Source organism: Microcebus murinus, chromosome 12 (genome assembly GCF_040939455.1).
Source record: "Microcebus murinus isolate Inina chromosome 12, M.murinus_Inina_mat1.0, whole genome shotgun sequence".
Taxonomy (NCBI): Eukaryota; Metazoa; Chordata; class Mammalia; order Primates; family Cheirogaleidae; genus Microcebus; species Microcebus murinus.
Window position 1 is genome coordinate 426209 of NC_134115.1, and position 16517 is coordinate 442725.

The window sequence follows — 16517 nt, forward strand, 5'->3', positions numbered from 1 at the left end:
TTTTTTTTTTTTGCCTCTTGTTCTGTCCCCTCTCTGGGAGCGAGGCGGCGGCCCGGGGCGGGGGTCACCCCCACCCTCAGCGCCCGCCGCGGTGCCTGGCGCCCCAGCCCGCACCGTGGGGCCTCCTCTTGTCCCAAGCCGCGACACCGCCGTCACGCGGCAGCATGCGTGGCTTCTGGACTGTCAGGTCTCAGACCAAAGGTCTGCTCCGTGGGAACCGACACGCTGGAGGAAACCTTGAGAGTCTGAGAGGGGAGGGAGTTCCAGAAGAAGGCCAGGATGTCATTTTGAGGGAGTATGTGACCAGAACTCGTCCCGTTGCTTTTGGGGTTCTATGGGCTACACGTAGGAATCTTTGGTGGTGGCACCTGATGTTGGGGGATCCGGAGTCACACCCAGACCTGCCCCACAGGCCTCCTTTTACTTTTCTCTTCGGATTCATTATGTTTAAAAAGTGTCTCTTATCTCTATGATTGCATTTTCTTTTCTCTCTCTTTTCAAGCAGATGATGGGAGTCCAAGTATTAAGGTGACATGTGTTGCCCGTGCCCCCCTCCCCCCTGTGTTCTTATTCATTAACCTCTGATGTTGTTCCAGCGTATTGTGGGGGTACCAATGTTAAGGTCGGGTACGTTGCCCTCTCCCAGCCTCCCCCCTCGGGTCAGAGCCTCAAGTGCGCCCATCCCCCAGTCGGTGCGCACCCACCCCATTCCTAATGGAGGTGTATGCCCATCCCCTCCCCCCACCCGCCCGACACCCACCCGATGAAGGTGATTCCTCTGTGTCCACTTGGGTGTCCGTCGGTTCGTACCCATTTGCTGGTGAGCGCGAGCACGTGGTGCTCGTGTGTCCATTCTTGGGCTACCTGGCTTACTGGAACGGGTTCCAGCTCTGGCCAGGAGAACCACGAGAGGTGCCCTCTCACCGCTGCTCCTCCTAGCTGAATAGCACTCCGTGGTGTCCACGCGCCACATTTCATTTACGCACTCGTGGGTCGATGGGCACTCGGGTCGCTTCCAGGTCTTTGCGATTGTGACTTGTGCCCTGACTCTAACCCTAACCCTTACCCAGCCCCGTCTCCTCCTCGGCCCCTGCCTGACTGACTCCTTCCCGCCCGGCCTGTCACCTGTCACCGTCCTCTGCCCCTGCCTGACACGCTCCTCCCCGCCCGGGCCGTCACCGTCCTCGGCCCCTGCCTGACGGGGCTCCTCCGTCGCCTGGGCCTTCCAAGGGCTTGGTGTGGACGCTGGTTCCAGGACGCCCTCCCAGGAACCCGGTAGCAGGGCGGCCGCAGCGTCTCGCGCCACCCAACCGTCCGCCGGCCGGCGGCCGTCGCTAAGTGGCCTGCGGGGGACGTGCCCCCACTGTGGGGCGGGCGCCCAGCCTGGTGTCTTCTCTGAGGCCCCGTGGCTGCTTTTCCCCCCCCCGCAAGGGGAGAGCCGCGGAGGTGGGGACCGCCTCCTCGTGGGGACGTACACCCAGCTCTCCACGTCGGATTCCGGGGCTCTCTGTCCTGCCAGAAGGCCCAGCTGGCCTGCGGGTCCTTAGAGTGGCAAAAACATCCGAAAACTGAGATTGAGGGTCCGGTGGTTGTCTGCACTTTTGTGCTGGGCACCCCAGGGAGGCCCGGGGGCTGGCTGGACAACGCGGTCTGCTGGGCGGGGGGGGGGTTTGGAGGAGCAACTGATGCCCTTTGCACTTTGGGTAGCAAGTGTCTGAGGTGTCTCTGAGCCCTGCGCCATGTCGGGGGTGGGGGTGGGAGGTCGGGGGGGGGGTGGAGGAGCAGGAGGAGGAGGAGGTGGGAAGGGCCGTGGCCTGCAGTCGTGTTCCCGGGGTGGCTTCTTCCACAGGCTGCTTGGCCTGGGCTCCCTGCACCTGGGCCTTTGGAGGACTGGCCCTGTGCTTGCCAACGCTTCCCCTGCAGGGACCCAGAGCTGGGAGGTTGCATCTCTCAGCCCTGGGTCGGGCAGAGCCCCAGCGGGCCATGCCCACAACCTCTCTCAGCACGGGTCCCCCAGAAGGCTCCTTTGGGACCAGGATTCTCTTGCGGGTGACTCTTTAAGGTCTGGCCCCTGGATGGAGGGGCACCAGGAGTAGAGGAGCAGGAAGGGGAAGGGGTGGCCGTGCGAGGGGACACTTTCAGGCCAAGTCCCAGCTTCAGCCTGATCCTCCTGGGAACCCCGGGGTGTACGTCACACCTCCTGGTTGTCCCGCTCTGAGACAAGGAGCCGGGCTTCGCATTCCCCCAGCAGCCAGTCGTGGGCTGAGGACACCTGGGGCGTTGGGAACTCCCTGGCTTCTCCTTGGCTTAACATCTGGAGCTGCTTGTGAATCGTGCCGCCACACACACCCGAGTGCAGGTGTCTTCTGCACAGACTGCGGGCCTCGCTCTTCTGAATGCCGCTAGCTCGCCACCCACCCACGGGTGAACCTGGTCAGGGTACTTTCTCTCGGGGGCAGACTCTGATCCTGGCGGGCTACCGGTGTCTCTGTTTGCTCGTTTCTTTCTTCCATTTCGGGAAAGGCTTCCTTACTGGGTGTGGAAATCTCCTATGCCTTTCCTCGCCTATTCTGTCAGCTTTAAAATTCTCTTTCAGTTGCCACCCTCACAGATGGATTAGGAAACTCTTTCCGGTGCACTCATTAGTGAAATGACCTCAATGAAGCTGGAATCCAATATCTAATCGCCGATTTTTAGCGAGTCCACACGCCAGGGGGGTCGGGGTCCAATGCAGCCCCGGCCAGGCCCAGGCCCCTTGGAATGGGCCACAGGAGGACACAGAGGAGGGTCCCGGCCCCCACGGTCGCGTTGCCGGCAGTTCTCCAAGGGCTTGGGCGTTTTCCAGAGGTAGGAGATGGAGGGGACTGATTTCTTCAGCGCCCCACTAACCACGCCACCCCACCCATGGGACACATCCCAAGAGAGAGAGAGAGACGCCCCATACACTCGCTCCCCTCCCCCATGCGCTGTGCCCCAGCCCGGGCCCGGGGGAATAGGCGGCAGCCCACCCACAGGGTGGGGGGCGCAGCTGAAAGGGGTTGTCGGGGAGGGCGGCCCCTGCCTGGGGTCAAAGGGCGGGCGACCCGCGCGTGCGCAATCGGCGGCGGCGGCGGGGGCGGCCACGAGCTGGGGGTGGGCCAGGCGAGGAGAGGAAGGGGGCTGGAAGGTCTCCACCTTGGCGAGTCCAGCCGTGGAGGCGCATCTTGTGTGAGTGTGAGTGAGTGAGTGTGAGTGTGAGTGTGTGTGTGTGTGTGTGTGTGTGTATAGAGAGACAGCCCCCCACCCCGGCCCGCCGCTCCCTGCCCGCCCCGCCCCGCCCCGCCTGTCACCCCCGTCCCTCGGAGCCCGCCGGACCCGGCCGGTGAACTCAACAGGCCCGCCCGGTGCGGGTCAGCGCCGGCGCGGGGCCTGGGGCGGGAGGAGGCGGCGGGGAAGCGCAGAGAGGCTCGGCTTCTTGAGCGGGGCAGGGGCGCCCTCCGCCGTCTAGGGCCACACCACCCTGAACGCGCCCGATCTCGTCTGGTCTCGGAAGCTAAGCAGGGTCGGGCCTGGTTAGTACTTGGATGGGAGACCGCCTGGGAATACCGGGTGCCGTAGGCTTCTTTTTTTTTTTTTTTTTTTTTGCCTCTTGTTCTGTCCCCTCTCTGGGAGCGAGGCGGCGGCCCGGGGCGGGGGTCACCCCCACCCTCAGCGCCCGCCGCGGTGCCTGGCGCCCCAGCCCGCACCGTGGGGCCTCCTCTTGTCCCAAGCCGCGACACCGCCGTCACGCGGCAGCATGCGTGGCTTCTGGACTGTCAGGTCTCAGACCAAAGGTCTGCTCCGTGGGAACCGACACGCTGGAGGAAACCTTGAGAGTCTGAGAGGGGAGGGAGTTCCAGAAGAAGGCCAGGATGTCATTTTGAGGGAGTATGTGACCAGAACTCGTCCCGTTGCTTTTGGGGTTCTATGGGCTACACGTAGGAATCTTTGGTGGTGGCACCTGATGTTGGGGGATCCGGAGTCACACCCAGACCTGCCCCACAGGCCTCCTTTTACTTTTCTCTTCGGATTCATTATGTTTAAAAAGTGTCTCTTATCTCTATGATTGCATTTTCTTTTCTCTCTCTTTTCAAGCAGATGATGGGAGTCCAAGTATTAAGGTGACATGTGTTGCCCGTGCCCCCCTCCCCCCTGTGTTCTTATTCATTAACCTCTGATGTTGTTCCAGCGTATTGTGGGGGTACCAATGTTAAGGTCGGGTACGTTGCCCTCTCCCAGCCTCCCCCCTCGGGTCAGAGCCTCAAGTGCGCCCATCCCCCAGTCGGTGCGCACCCACCCCATTCCTAATGGAGGTGTATGCCCATCCCCTCCCCCCACCCGCCCGACACCCACCCGATGAAGGTGATTCCTCTGTGTCCACTTGGGTGTCCGTCGGTTCGTACCCATTTGCTGGTGAGCGCGAGCACGTGGTGCTCGTGTGTCCATTCTTGGGCTACCTGGCTTACTGGAACGGGTTCCAGCTCTGGCCAGGAGAACCACGAGAGGTGCCCTCTCACCGCTGCTCCTCCTAGCTGAATAGCACTCCGTGGTGTCCACGCGCCACATTTCATTTACGCACTCGTGGGTCGATGGGCACTCGGGTCGCTTCCAGGTCTTTGCGATTGTGACTTGTGCCCTGACTCTAACCCTAACCCTTACCCAGCCCCGTCTCCTCCTCGGCCCCTGCCTGACTGACTCCTTCCCGCCCGGCCTGTCACCTGTCACCGTCCTCTGCCCCTGCCTGACACGCTCCTCCCCGCCCGGGCCGTCACCGTCCTCGGCCCCTGCCTGACGGGGCTCCTCCGTCGCCTGGGCCTTCCAAGGGCTTGGTGTGGACGCTGGTTCCAGGACGCCCTCCCAGGAACCCGGTAGCAGGGCGGCCGCAGCGTCTCGCGCCACCCAACCGTCCGCCGGCCGGCGGCCGTCGCTAAGTGGCCTGCGGGGGACGTGCCCCCACTGTGGGGCGGGCGCCCAGCCTGGTGTCTTCTCTGAGGCCCCGTGGCTGCTTTTCCCCCCCCCGCAAGGGGAGAGCCGCGGAGGTGGGGACCGCCTCCTCGTGGGGACGTACACCCAGCTCTCCACGTCGGATTCCGGGGCTCTCTGTCCTGCCAGAAGGCCCAGCTGGCCTGCGGGTCCTTAGAGTGGCAAAAACATCCGAAAACTGAGATTGAGGGTCCGGTGGTTGTCTGCACTTTTGTGCTGGGCACCCCAGGGAGGCCCGGGGGCTGGCTGGACAACGCGGTCTGCTGGGCGGGGGGGGGGTTTGGAGGAGCAACTGATGCCCTTTGCACTTTGGGTAGCAAGTGTCTGAGGTGTCTCTGAGCCCTGCGCCATGTCGGGGGTGGGGGTGGGAGGTCGGGGGGGGGGTGGAGGAGCAGGAGGAGGAGGAGGTGGGAAGGGCCGTGGCCTGCAGTCGTGTTCCCGGGGTGGCTTCTTCCACAGGCTGCTTGGCCTGGGCTCCCTGCACCTGGGCCTTTGGAGGACTGGCCCTGTGCTTGCCAACGCTTCCCCTGCAGGGACCCAGAGCTGGGAGGTTGCATCTCTCAGCCCTGGGTCGGGCAGAGCCCCAGCGGGCCATGCCCACAACCTCTCTCAGCACGGGTCCCCCAGAAGGCTCCTTTGGGACCAGGATTCTCTTGCGGGTGACTCTTTAAGGTCTGGCCCCTGGATGGAGGGGCACCAGGAGTAGAGGAGCAGGAAGGGGAAGGGGTGGCCGTGCGAGGGGACACTTTCAGGCCAAGTCCCAGCTTCAGCCTGATCCTCCTGGGAACCCCGGGGTGTACGTCACACCTCCTGGTTGTCCCGCTCTGAGACAAGGAGCCGGGCTTCGCATTCCCCCAGCAGCCAGTCGTGGGCTGAGGACACCTGGGGCGTTGGGAACTCCCTGGCTTCTCCTTGGCTTAACATCTGGAGCTGCTTGTGAATCGTGCCGCCACACACACCCGAGTGCAGGTGTCTTCTGCACAGACTGCGGGCCTCGCTCTTCTGAATGCCGCTAGCTCGCCACCCACCCACGGGTGAACCTGGTCAGGGTACTTTCTCTCGGGGGCAGACTCTGATCCTGGCGGGCTACCGGTGTCTCTGTTTGCTCGTTTCTTTCTTCCATTTCGGGAAAGGCTTCCTTACTGGGTGTGGAAATCTCCTATGCCTTTCCTCGCCTATTCTGTCAGCTTTAAAATTCTCTTTCAGTTGCCACCCTCACAGATGGATTAGGAAACTCTTTCCGGTGCACTCATTAGTGAAATGACCTCAATGAAGCTGGAATCCAATATCTAATCGCCGATTTTTAGCGAGTCCACACGCCAGGGGGGTCGGGGTCCAATGCAGCCCCGGCCAGGCCCAGGCCCCTTGGAATGGGCCACAGGAGGACACAGAGGAGGGTCCCGGCCCCCACGGTCGCGTTGCCGGCAGTTCTCCAAGGGCTTGGGCGTTTTCCAGAGGTAGGAGATGGAGGGGACTGATTTCTTCAGCGCCCCACTAACCACGCCACCCCACCCATGGGACACATCCCAAGAGAGAGAGAGAGACGCCCCATACACTCGCTCCCCTCCCCCATGCGCTGTGCCCCAGCCCGGGCCCGGGGGAATAGGCGGCAGCCCACCCACAGGGTGGGGGGCGCAGCTGAAAGGGGTTGTCGGGGAGGGCGGCCCCTGCCTGGGGTCAAAGGGCGGGCGACCCGCGCGTGCGCAATCGGCGGCGGCGGCGGGGGCGGCCACGAGCTGGGGGTGGGCCAGGCGAGGAGAGGAAGGGGGCTGGAAGGTCTCCACCTTGGCGAGTCCAGCCGTGGAGGCGCATCTTGTGTGAGTGTGAGTGAGTGAGTGTGAGTGTGAGTGTGTGTGTGTGTGTGTGTGTGTGTATAGAGAGACAGCCCCCCACCCCGGCCCGCCGCTCCCTGCCCGCCCCGCCCCGCCCCGCCTGTCACCCCCGTCCCTCGGAGCCCGCCGGACCCGCCCGCCCGGTGCGGGTCAGCGCCGGCGCGGGGCCTGGGGCGGGAGGAGGCGGCGGGGAAGCGCAGAGAGGCTCGGCTTCTTGAGCGGGGCAGGGGCGCCCTCCGCCGTCTAGGGCCACACCACCCTGAACGCGCCCGATCTCGTCTGGTCTCGGAAGCTAAGCAGGGTCGGGCCTGGTTAGTACTTGGATGGGAGACCGCCTGGGAATACCGGGTGCCGTAGGCTTCTTTTTTTTTTTTTTTTTTTTTTGCCTCTTGTTCTGTCCCCTCTCTGGGAGCGAGGCGGCGGCCCGGGGCGGGGGTCACCCCCACCCTCAGCGCCCGCCGCGGTGCCTGGCGCCCCAGCCCGCACCGTGGGGCCTCCTCTTGTCCCAAGCCGCGACACCGCCGTCACGCGGCAGCATGCGTGGCTTCTGGACTGTCAGGTCTCAGACCAAAGGTCTGCTCCGTGGGAACCGACACGCTGGAGGAAACCTTGAGAGTCTGAGAGGGGAGGGAGTTCCAGAAGAAGGCCAGGATGTCATTTTGAGGGAGTATGTGACCAGAACTCGTCCCGTTGCTTTTGGGGTTCTATGGGCTACACGTAGGAATCTTTGGTGGTGGCACCTGATGTTGGGGGATCCGGAGTCACACCCAGACCTGCCCCACAGGCCTCCTTTTACTTTTCTCTTCGGATTCATTATGTTTAAAAAGTGTCTCTTATCTCTATGATTGCATTTTCTTTTCTCTCTCTTTTCAAGCAGATGATGGGAGTCCAAGTATTAAGGTGACATGTGTTGCCCGTGCCCCCCTCCCCCCTGTGTTCTTATTCATTAACCTCTGATGTTGTTCCAGCGTATTGTGGGGGTACCAATGTTAAGGTCGGGTACGTTGCCCTCTCCCAGCCTCCCCCCTCGGGTCAGAGCCTCAAGTGCGCCCATCCCCCAGTCGGTGCGCACCCACCCCATTCCTAATGGAGGTGTATGCCCATCCCCTCCCCCCACCCGCCCGACACCCACCCGATGAAGGTGATTCCTCTGTGTCCACTTGGGTGTCCGTCGGTTCGTACCCATTTGCTGGTGAGCGCGAGCACGTGGTGCTCGTGTGTCCATTCTTGGGCTACCTGGCTTACTGGAACGGGTTCCAGCTCTGGCCAGGAGAACCACGAGAGGTGCCCTCTCACCGCTGCTCCTCCTAGCTGAATAGCACTCCGTGGTGTCCACGCGCCACATTTCATTTACGCACTCGTGGGTCGATGGGCACTCGGGTCGCTTCCAGGTCTTTGCGATTGTGACTTGTGCCCTGACTCTAACCCTAACCCTTACCCAGCCCCGTCTCCTCCTCGGCCCCTGCCTGACTGACTCCTTCCCGCCCGGCCTGTCACCTGTCACCGTCCTCTGCCCCTGCCTGACACGCTCCTCCCCGCCCGGGCCGTCACCGTCCTCGGCCCCTGCCTGACGGGGCTCCTCCGTCGCCTGGGCCTTCCAAGGGCTTGGTGTGGACGCTGGTTCCAGGACGCCCTCCCAGGAACCCGGTAGCAGGGCGGCCGCAGCGTCTCGCGCCACCCAACCGTCCGCCGGCCGGCGGCCGTCGCTAAGTGGCCTGCGGGGGACGTGCCCCCACTGTGGGGCGGGCGCCCAGCCTGGTGTCTTCTCTGAGGCCCCGTGGCTGCTTTTCCCCCCCCCGCAAGGGGAGAGCCGCGGAGGTGGGGACCGCCTCCTCGTGGGGACGTACACCCAGCTCTCCACGTCGGATTCCGGGGCTCTCTGTCCTGCCAGAAGGCCCAGCTGGCCTGCGGGTCCTTAGAGTGGCAAAAACATCCGAAAACTGAGATTGAGGGTCCGGTGGTTGTCTGCACTTTTGTGCTGGGCACCCCAGGGAGGCCCGGGGGCTGGCTGGACAACGCGGTCTGCTGGGCGGGGGGGGGGTTTGGAGGAGCAACTCATGCCCTTTGCACTTTGGGTAGCAAGTGTCTGAGGTGTCTCTGAGCCCTGCGCCATGTCGGGGGTGGGGGTGGGAGGTCGGGGAAGGGGTGGAGGAGCAGGAGGAGGAGGAGGAGGAGGAGGTGGGAAGGGCCGTGGCCTGCAGTCGTGTTCCCGGGGTGGCTTCTTCCACAGGCTGCTTGGCCTGGGCTCCCTGCACCTGGGCCTTTGGAGGACTGGCCCTGTGCTTGCCAACGCTTCCCCTGCAGGGACCCAGAGCTGGGAGGTTGCATCTCTCAGCCCTGGGTCGGGCAGAGCCCCAGCGGGCCATGCCCACAACCTCTCTCAGCACGGGTCCCCCAGAAGGCTCCTTTGGGACCAGGATTCTCTTGCGGGTGACTCTTTAAGGTCTGGCCCCTGGATGGAGGGGCACCAGGAGTAGAGGAGCAGGAAGGGGAAGGGGGTGGCCGTGCGAGGGGACACTTTGAGGCCAAGTCCCAGCTTCAGCCTGATCCTCCTGGGAACCCCGGGGTGTACGTCACACCTCCTGGTTGTCCCGCTCTGAGACAAGGAGCCGGGCTTCGCATTCCCCCAGCAGCCAGTCGTGGGCTGAGGACACCTGGGGCGTTGGGAACTCCCTGGCTTCTCCTTGGCTTAACATCTGGAGCTGCTTGTGAATCGTGCCGCCACACACACCCGAGTGCAGGTGTCTTCTGCACAGACTGCGGGCCTCGCTCTTCTGAATGCCGCTAGCTCGCCACCCACCCACGGGTGAACCTGGTCAGGGTACTTTCTCTCGGGGGCAGACTCTGATCCTGGCGGGCTACCGGTGTCTCTGTTTGCTCGTTTCTTTCTTCCATTTCGGGAAAGGCTTCCTTACTGGGTGTGGAAATCTCCTATGCCTTTCCTCGCCTATTCTGTCAGCTTTAAAATTCTCTTTCAGTTGCCACCCTCACAGATGGATTAGGAAACTCTTTCCGGTGCACTCATTAGTGAAATGACCTCAATGAAGCTGGAATCCAATATCTAATCGCCGATTTTTAGCGAGTCCACACGCCAGGGTGGTCGGGGTCCAATGCAGCCCCGGCCAGGCCCAGGCCCCTTGGACTGGGCCACAGGAGGACACAGAGGAGGGTCCCGGCCCCCACGGTCGCGTTGCCGGCAGTTCTCCAAGGGCTTGGGCGTTTTCCAGAGGTAGGAGATGGAGGGGACTGATTTCTTCAGCGCCCCACTAACCACGCCACCCCACCCATGGGACACATCCCAAGAGAGAGAGAGAGACGCCCCATACACTCGCTCCCCTCCCCCATGCGCTGTGCCCCAGCCCGGGCCCGGGGGAATAGGCGGCAGCCCACCCACAGGGTGGGGGGCGCAGCTGAAAGGGGTTGTCGGGGAGGGCGGCCCCTGCCTGGGGTCAAAGGGCGGGCGACCCGCGCGTGCGCAATCGGCGGCGGCGGCGGGGGCGGCCACGAGCTGGGGGTGGGCCAGGCGAGGAGAGGAAGGGGGCTGGAAGGTCTCCACCTTGGCGAGTCCAGCCGTGGAGGCGCATCTTGTGTGAGTGTGAGTGAGTGAGTGTGAGTGTGAGTGTGTGTGTGTGTGTGTGTGTGTGTGTGTGTGTGTATAGAGAGACAGCCCCCCACCCCGGCCCGCCGCTCCCTGCCCGCCCCGCCCCGCCCCGCCTGTCACCCCCGTCCCTCGGAGCCCGCCGGACCCGGCCGGTGAACTCAACAGGCCCGCCCGGTGCGGGTCAGCGCCGGCGCGGGGCCTGGGGCGGGAGGAGGCGGCGGGGAAGCGCAGAGAGGCTCGGCTTCTTGAGCGGGGCAGGGGCGCCCTCCGCTGTCTAGGGCCACACCACCCTGAACGCGCCCGATCTCGTCTGGTCTCGGAAGCTAAGCAGGGTCGGGCCTGGTTAGTACTTGGATGGGAGACCGCCTGGGAATACCGGGTGCCGTAGGCTTCTTTTTTTTTTTTTTTTTTTTTGCCTCTTGTTCTGTCCCCTCTCTGGGAGCGAGGCGGCGGCCCGGGGCGGGGGTCACCCCCACCCTCAGCGCCCGCCGCGGTGCCTGGCGCCCCAGCCCGCACCGTGGGGCCTCCTCTTGTCCCAAGCCACGACACCGCCGTCACGCGGCAGCATGCGTGGCTTCTGGACTGTCAGGTCTCAGACCAAAGGTCTGCTCCGTGGGAACCGACACGCTGGAGGAAACCTTGAGAGTCTGAGAGGGGAGGGAGTTCCAGAAGAAGGCCAGGATGTCATTTTGAGGGAGTATGTGACCAGAACTCGTCCCGTTGCTTTTGGGGTTCTATGGGCTACACGTAGGAATCTTTGGTGGTGGCACCTGATGTTGGGGGATCCGGAGTCACACCCAGACCTGCCCCACAGGCCTCCTTTTACTTTTCTCTTCGGATTCATTATGTTTAAAAAGTGTCTCTTATCTCTATGATTGCATTTTCTTTTCTCTCTCTTTTCAAGCAGATGATGGGAGTCCAAGTATTAAGGTGACATGTGTTGCCCGTGCCCCCCTCCCCCCTGTGTTCTTATTCATTAACCTCTGATGTTGTTCCAGCGTATTGTGGGGGTACCAATGTTAAGGTCGGGTACGTTGCCCTCTCCCAGCCTCCCCCCTCGGGTCAGAGCCTCAAGTGCGCCCATCCCCCAGTCGGTGCGCACCCACCCCATTCCTAATGGAGGTGTATGCCCATCCCCTCCCCCCACCCGCCCGACACCCACCCGATGAAGGTGATTCCTCTGTGTCCACTTGGGTGTCCGTCGGTTCGTACCCATTTGCTGGTGAGCGCGAGCACGTGGTGCTCGTGTGTCCATTCTTGGGCTACCTGGCTTACTGGAACGGGTTCCAGCTCTGGCCAGGAGAACCACGAGAGGTGCCCTCTCACCGCTGCTCCTCCTAGCTGAATAGCACTCCGTGGTGTCCACGCGCCACATTTCATTTACGCACTCGTGGGTCGATGGGCACTCGGGTCGCTTCCAGGTCTTTGCGATTGTGACTTGTGCCCTGACTCTAACCCTAACCCTTACCCAGCCCCGTCTCCTCCTCGGCCCCTGCCTGACTGACTCCTTCCCGCCCGGCCTGTCACCTGTCACCGTCCTCTACCCCTGCCTGACACGCTCCTCCCCGCCCGGGCCGTCACCGTCCTCGGCCCCTGCCTGACGGGGCTCCTCCGTCGCCTGGGCCTTCCAAGGGCTTGGTGTGGACGCTGGTTCCAGGACGCCCTCCCAGGAACCCGGTAGCAGGGCGGCCGCAGCGTCTCGCGCCACCCAACCGTCCGCCGGCCGGCGGCCGTCGCTAAGTGGCCTGCGGGGGACGTGCTCCCACTGTGGGGCAGGCGCCCAGCCTGGTGTCTTCTCTGAGGCCCCGTGGCTGCTTTTCCCCCCCCGCAAGGGGAGAGCCGCGGAGGTGGGGACCGCCTCCTCGTGGGGACGTACACCCAGCTCTCCACGTCGGATTCCGGGGCTCTCTGTCCTGCCAGAAGGCCCAGCTGGCCTGCGGGTCCTTAGAGTGGCAAAAACATCCGAAAACTGAGATTGAGGGTCTGGTGGTTGTCTGCACTTTTGTGCTGGGCACCCCAGGGAGGCCCGGGGGCTGGCTGGACAACGCGGTCTGCTGGGCGGGGGGGGGGTTTGGAGGAGCAACTGATGCCCTTTGCACTTTGGGTAGCAAGTGTCTGAGGTGTCTCTGAGCCCTGCGCCATGTCGGGGGTGGGGGTGGGAGGTCGGGGGGGGGGTGGAGGAGCAGGAGGAGGAGGAGGAGGAGGAGGTGGGAAGGGCCGTGGCCTGCAGTCGTGTTCCAGGGGTGGCTTCTTCCACAGGCTGCTTGGCCTGGGCTCCCTGCACCTGGGCCTTTGGAGGACTGGCCCTGTGCTTGCCAACGCTTCCCCTGCAGGGACCCAGAGCTGGGAGGTTGCATCTCTCAGCCCTGGGTCGGGCAGAGCCCCAGCGGGCCATGCCCACAACCTCTCTCAGCACGGGTCCCCCAGAAGGCTCCTTTGGGACCAGGATTCTCTTGCGGGTGACTCTTTAAGGTCTGGCCCCTGGATGGAGGGGCACCAGGAGTAGAGGAGCAGGAAGGGGAAGGGGGTGGCCGTGCGAGGGGACACTTTGAGGCCAAGTCCCAGCTTCAGCCTGATCCTCCTGGGAACCCCGGGGTGTACGTCACACCTCCTGGTTGTCCCGCTCTGAGACAAGGAGCCGGGCTTCGCATTCCCCCAGCAGCCAGTCGTGGGCTGAGGACACCTGGGGCGTTGGGAACTCCCTGGCTTCTCCTTGGCTTAACATCTGGAGCTGCTTGTGAATCGTGCCGCCACACACACCCGAGTGCAGGTGTCTTCTGCACAGACTGCGGGCCTCGCTCTTCTGAATGCCGCTAGCTCGCCACCCACCCACGGGTGAACCTGGTCAGGGTACTTTCTCTCGGGGGCAGACTCTGATCCTGGCGGGCTACCGGTGTCTCTGTTTGCTCGTTTCTTTCTTCCATTTCGGGAAAGGCTTCCTTACTGGGTGTGGAAATCTCCTATGCCTTTCCTCGCCTATTCTGTCAGCTTTAAAATTCTCTTTCAGTTGCCACCCTCACAGATGGATTAGGAAACTCTTTCCGGTGCACTCATTAGTGAAATGACCTCAATGAAGCTGGAATCCAATATCTAATCGCCGATTTTTAGCGAGTCCACACGCCAGGGTGGTCGGGGTCCAATGCAGCCCCGGCCAGGCCCAGGCCCCTTGGACTGGGCCACAGGAGGACACAGAGGAGGGTCCCGGCCCCCACGGTCGCGTTGCCGGCAGTTCTCCAAGGGCTTGGGCGTTTTCCAGAGGTAGGAGATGGAGGGGACTGATTTCTTCAGCGCCCCACTAACCACGCCACCCCACCCATGGGACACATCCCAAGAGAGAGAGAGAGACGCCCCATACACTCGCTCCCCTCCCCCATGCGCTGTGCCCCAGCCCGGGCCCGGGGGAATAGGCGGCAGCCCACCCACAGGGTGGGGGGCGCAGCTGAAAGGGGTTGTCGGGGAGGGCGGCCCCTGCCTGGGGTCAAAGGGCGGGCGACCCGCGCGTGCGCAATCGGCGGCGGCGGCGGGGGCGGCCACGAGCTGGGGGTGGGCCAGGCGAGGAGAGGAAGGGGGCTGGAAGGTCTCCACCTTGGCGAGTCCAGCCGTGGAGGCGCATCTTGTGTGAGTGTGAGTGAGTGAGTGTGAGTGTGAGTGTGTGTGTGTGTGTGTGTGTGTGTATAGAGAGACAGCCCCCCACCCCGGCCCGCCGCTCCCTGCCCGCCCCGCCCCGCCCCGCCTGTCACCCCCGTCCCTCGGAGCCCGCCGGACCCGCCCGCCCGGTGCGGGTCAGCGCCGGCGCGGGGCCTGGGGCGGGAGGAGGCGGCGGGGAAGCGCAGAGAGGCTCGGCTTCTTGAGCGGGGCAGGGGCGCCCTCCGCCGTCTAGGGCCACACCACCCTGAACGCGCCCGATCTCGTCTGGTCTCGGAAGCTAAGCAGGGTCGGGCCTGGTTAGTACTTGGATGGGAGACCGCCTGGGAATACCGGGTGCCGTAGGCTTCTTTTTTTTTTTTTTTTTTTTTGCCTCTTGTTCTGTCCCCTCTCTGGGAGCGAGGCGGCGGCCCGGGGCGGGGGTCACCCCCACCCTCAGCGCCCGCCGCGGTGCCTGGCGCCCCAGCCCGCACCGTGGGGCCTCCTCTTGTCCCAAGCCGCGACACCGCCGTCACGCGGCAGCATGCGTGGCTTCTGGACTGTCAGGTCTCAGACCAAAGGTCTGCTCCGTGGGAACCGACACGCTGGAGGAAACCTTGAGAGTCTGAGAGGGGAGGGAGTTCCAGAAGAAGGCCAGGATGTCATTTTGAGGGAGTATGTGACCAGAACTCGTCCCGTTGCTTTTGGGGTTCTATGGGCTACACGTAGGAATCTTTGGTGGTGGCACCTGATGTTGGGGGATCCGGAGTCACACCCAGACCTGCCCCACAGGCCTCCTTTTACTTTTCTCTTCGGATTCATTATGTTTAAAAAGTGTCTCTTATCTCTATGATTGCATTTTCTTTTCTCTCTCTTTTCAAGCAGATGATGGGAGTCCAAGTATTAAGGTGACATGTGTTGCCCGTGCCCCCCTCCCCCCTGTGTTCTTATTCATTAACCTCTGATGTTGTTCCAGCGTATTGTGGGGGTACCAATGTTAAGGTCGGGTACGTTGCCCTCTCCCAGCCTCCCCCCTCGGGTCAGAGCCTCAAGTGCGCCCATCCCCCAGTCGGTGCGCACCCACCCCATTCCTAATGGAGGTGTATGCCCATCCCCTCCCCCCACCCGCCCGACACCCACCCGATGAAGGTGATTCCTCTGTGTCCACTTGGGTGTCCGTCGGTTCGTACCCATTTGCTGGTGAGCGCGAGCACGTGGTGCTCGTGTGTCCATTCTTGGGCTACCTGGCTTACTGGAACGGGTTCCAGCTCTGGCCAGGAGAACCACGAGAGGTGCCCTCTCACCGCTGCTCCTCCTAGCTGAATAGCACTCCGTGGTGTCCACGCGCCACATTTCATTTACGCACTCGTGGGTCGATGGGCACTCGGGTCGCTTCCAGGTCTTTGCGATTGTGACTTGTGCCCTGACTCTAACCCTAACCCTTACCCAGCCCCGTCTCCTCCTCGGCCCCTGCCTGACTGACTCCTTCCCGCCCGGCCTGTCACCTGTCACCGTCCTCTACCCCTGCCTGACACGCTCCTCCCCGCCCGGGCCGTCACCGTCCTCGGCCCCTGCCTGACGGGGCTCCTCCGTCGCCTGGGCCTTCCAAGGGCTTGGTGTGGACGCTGGTTCCAGGACGCCCTCCCAGGAACCCGGTAGCAGGGCGGCCGCAGCGTCTCGCGCCACCCAACCGTCCGCCGGCCGGCGGCCGTCGCTAAGTGGCCTGCGGGGGACGTGCTCCCACTGTGGGGCGGGCGCCCAGCCTGGTGTCTTCTCTGAGGCCCCGTGGCTGCTTTTCCCCCCCCGCAAGGGGAGAGCCGCGGAGGTGGGGACCGCCTCCTCGTGGGGACGTACACCCAGCTCTCCACGTCGGATTCCGGGGCTCTCTGTCCTGCCAGAAGGCCCAGCTGGCCTGCGGGTCCTTAGAGTGGCAAAAACATCCGAAAACTGAGATTGAGAGTCTGGTGGTTGTCTGCACTTTTGTGCTGGGCACCCCAGGGAGGCCCGGGGGCTGGCTGGACAACGCGGTCTGCTGGGCGGGGGGGGGGGGTTTGGAGGAGCAACTGATGCCCTTTGCACTTTGGGTAGCAAGTGTCTGAGGTGTCTCTGAGCCCTGCGCCATGTCGGGGGTGGGGGTGGGAGGTCGGGGGGGGGTGGAGGAGCAGGAGGAGGAGGAGGAGGAGGAGGTGGGTAGGGCCGTGGCCTGCAGTCGTGTTCCCGGGGTGGCTTCTTCCACAGGCTGCTTGGCCTGGGCTCCCTGCACCTGGGCCTTTGGAGGACTGGCCCTGTGCTTGCCAACGCTTCCCCTGCAGGGACCCAGAGCTGGGAGGTTGCATCTCTCAGCCCTGGGTCGGGCAGAGCCCCAGCGGGCCATGCCCACAACCTCTCTCAGCACGGGTCCCCCAGAAGGCTCCTTTGGGACCAGGATTCTCTTGCGGGTGACTCTTTAAGGTCTGGCC

The 16517-nt window shown here is 63.6% G+C and overlaps 4 non-coding genes across 4 annotated transcripts; all 4 read left to right on the forward strand.

Moving 5' to 3' along the window:
* The first annotated feature begins 3481 nt into the window (after nucleotides 1–3481).
* LOC142874510 (5S ribosomal RNA) lies at nucleotides 3482–3600 on the forward strand. Its single transcript, XR_012922261.1, has one exon. It is a non-coding gene; the product is annotated as a 5S ribosomal RNA (ribosomal RNA).
* A 3474-nt stretch (nucleotides 3601–7074) lies between these two features.
* Nucleotides 7075–7193, forward strand: LOC142874523 (5S ribosomal RNA). Its single transcript, XR_012922262.1, has one exon. It is a non-coding gene; the product is annotated as a 5S ribosomal RNA (ribosomal RNA).
* Nucleotides 7194–10706: 3513 nt separating this feature from the next.
* Nucleotides 10707–10825, forward strand: LOC142874535 (5S ribosomal RNA). Its single transcript, XR_012922263.1, has one exon. It is a non-coding gene; the product is annotated as a 5S ribosomal RNA (ribosomal RNA).
* Nucleotides 10826–14308: 3483 nt separating this feature from the next.
* Nucleotides 14309–14427, forward strand: LOC142874547 (5S ribosomal RNA). The gene has a single exon (XR_012922264.1). It is a non-coding gene; the product is annotated as a 5S ribosomal RNA (ribosomal RNA).
* Nucleotides 14428–16517: the final 2090 nt, after the last annotated feature.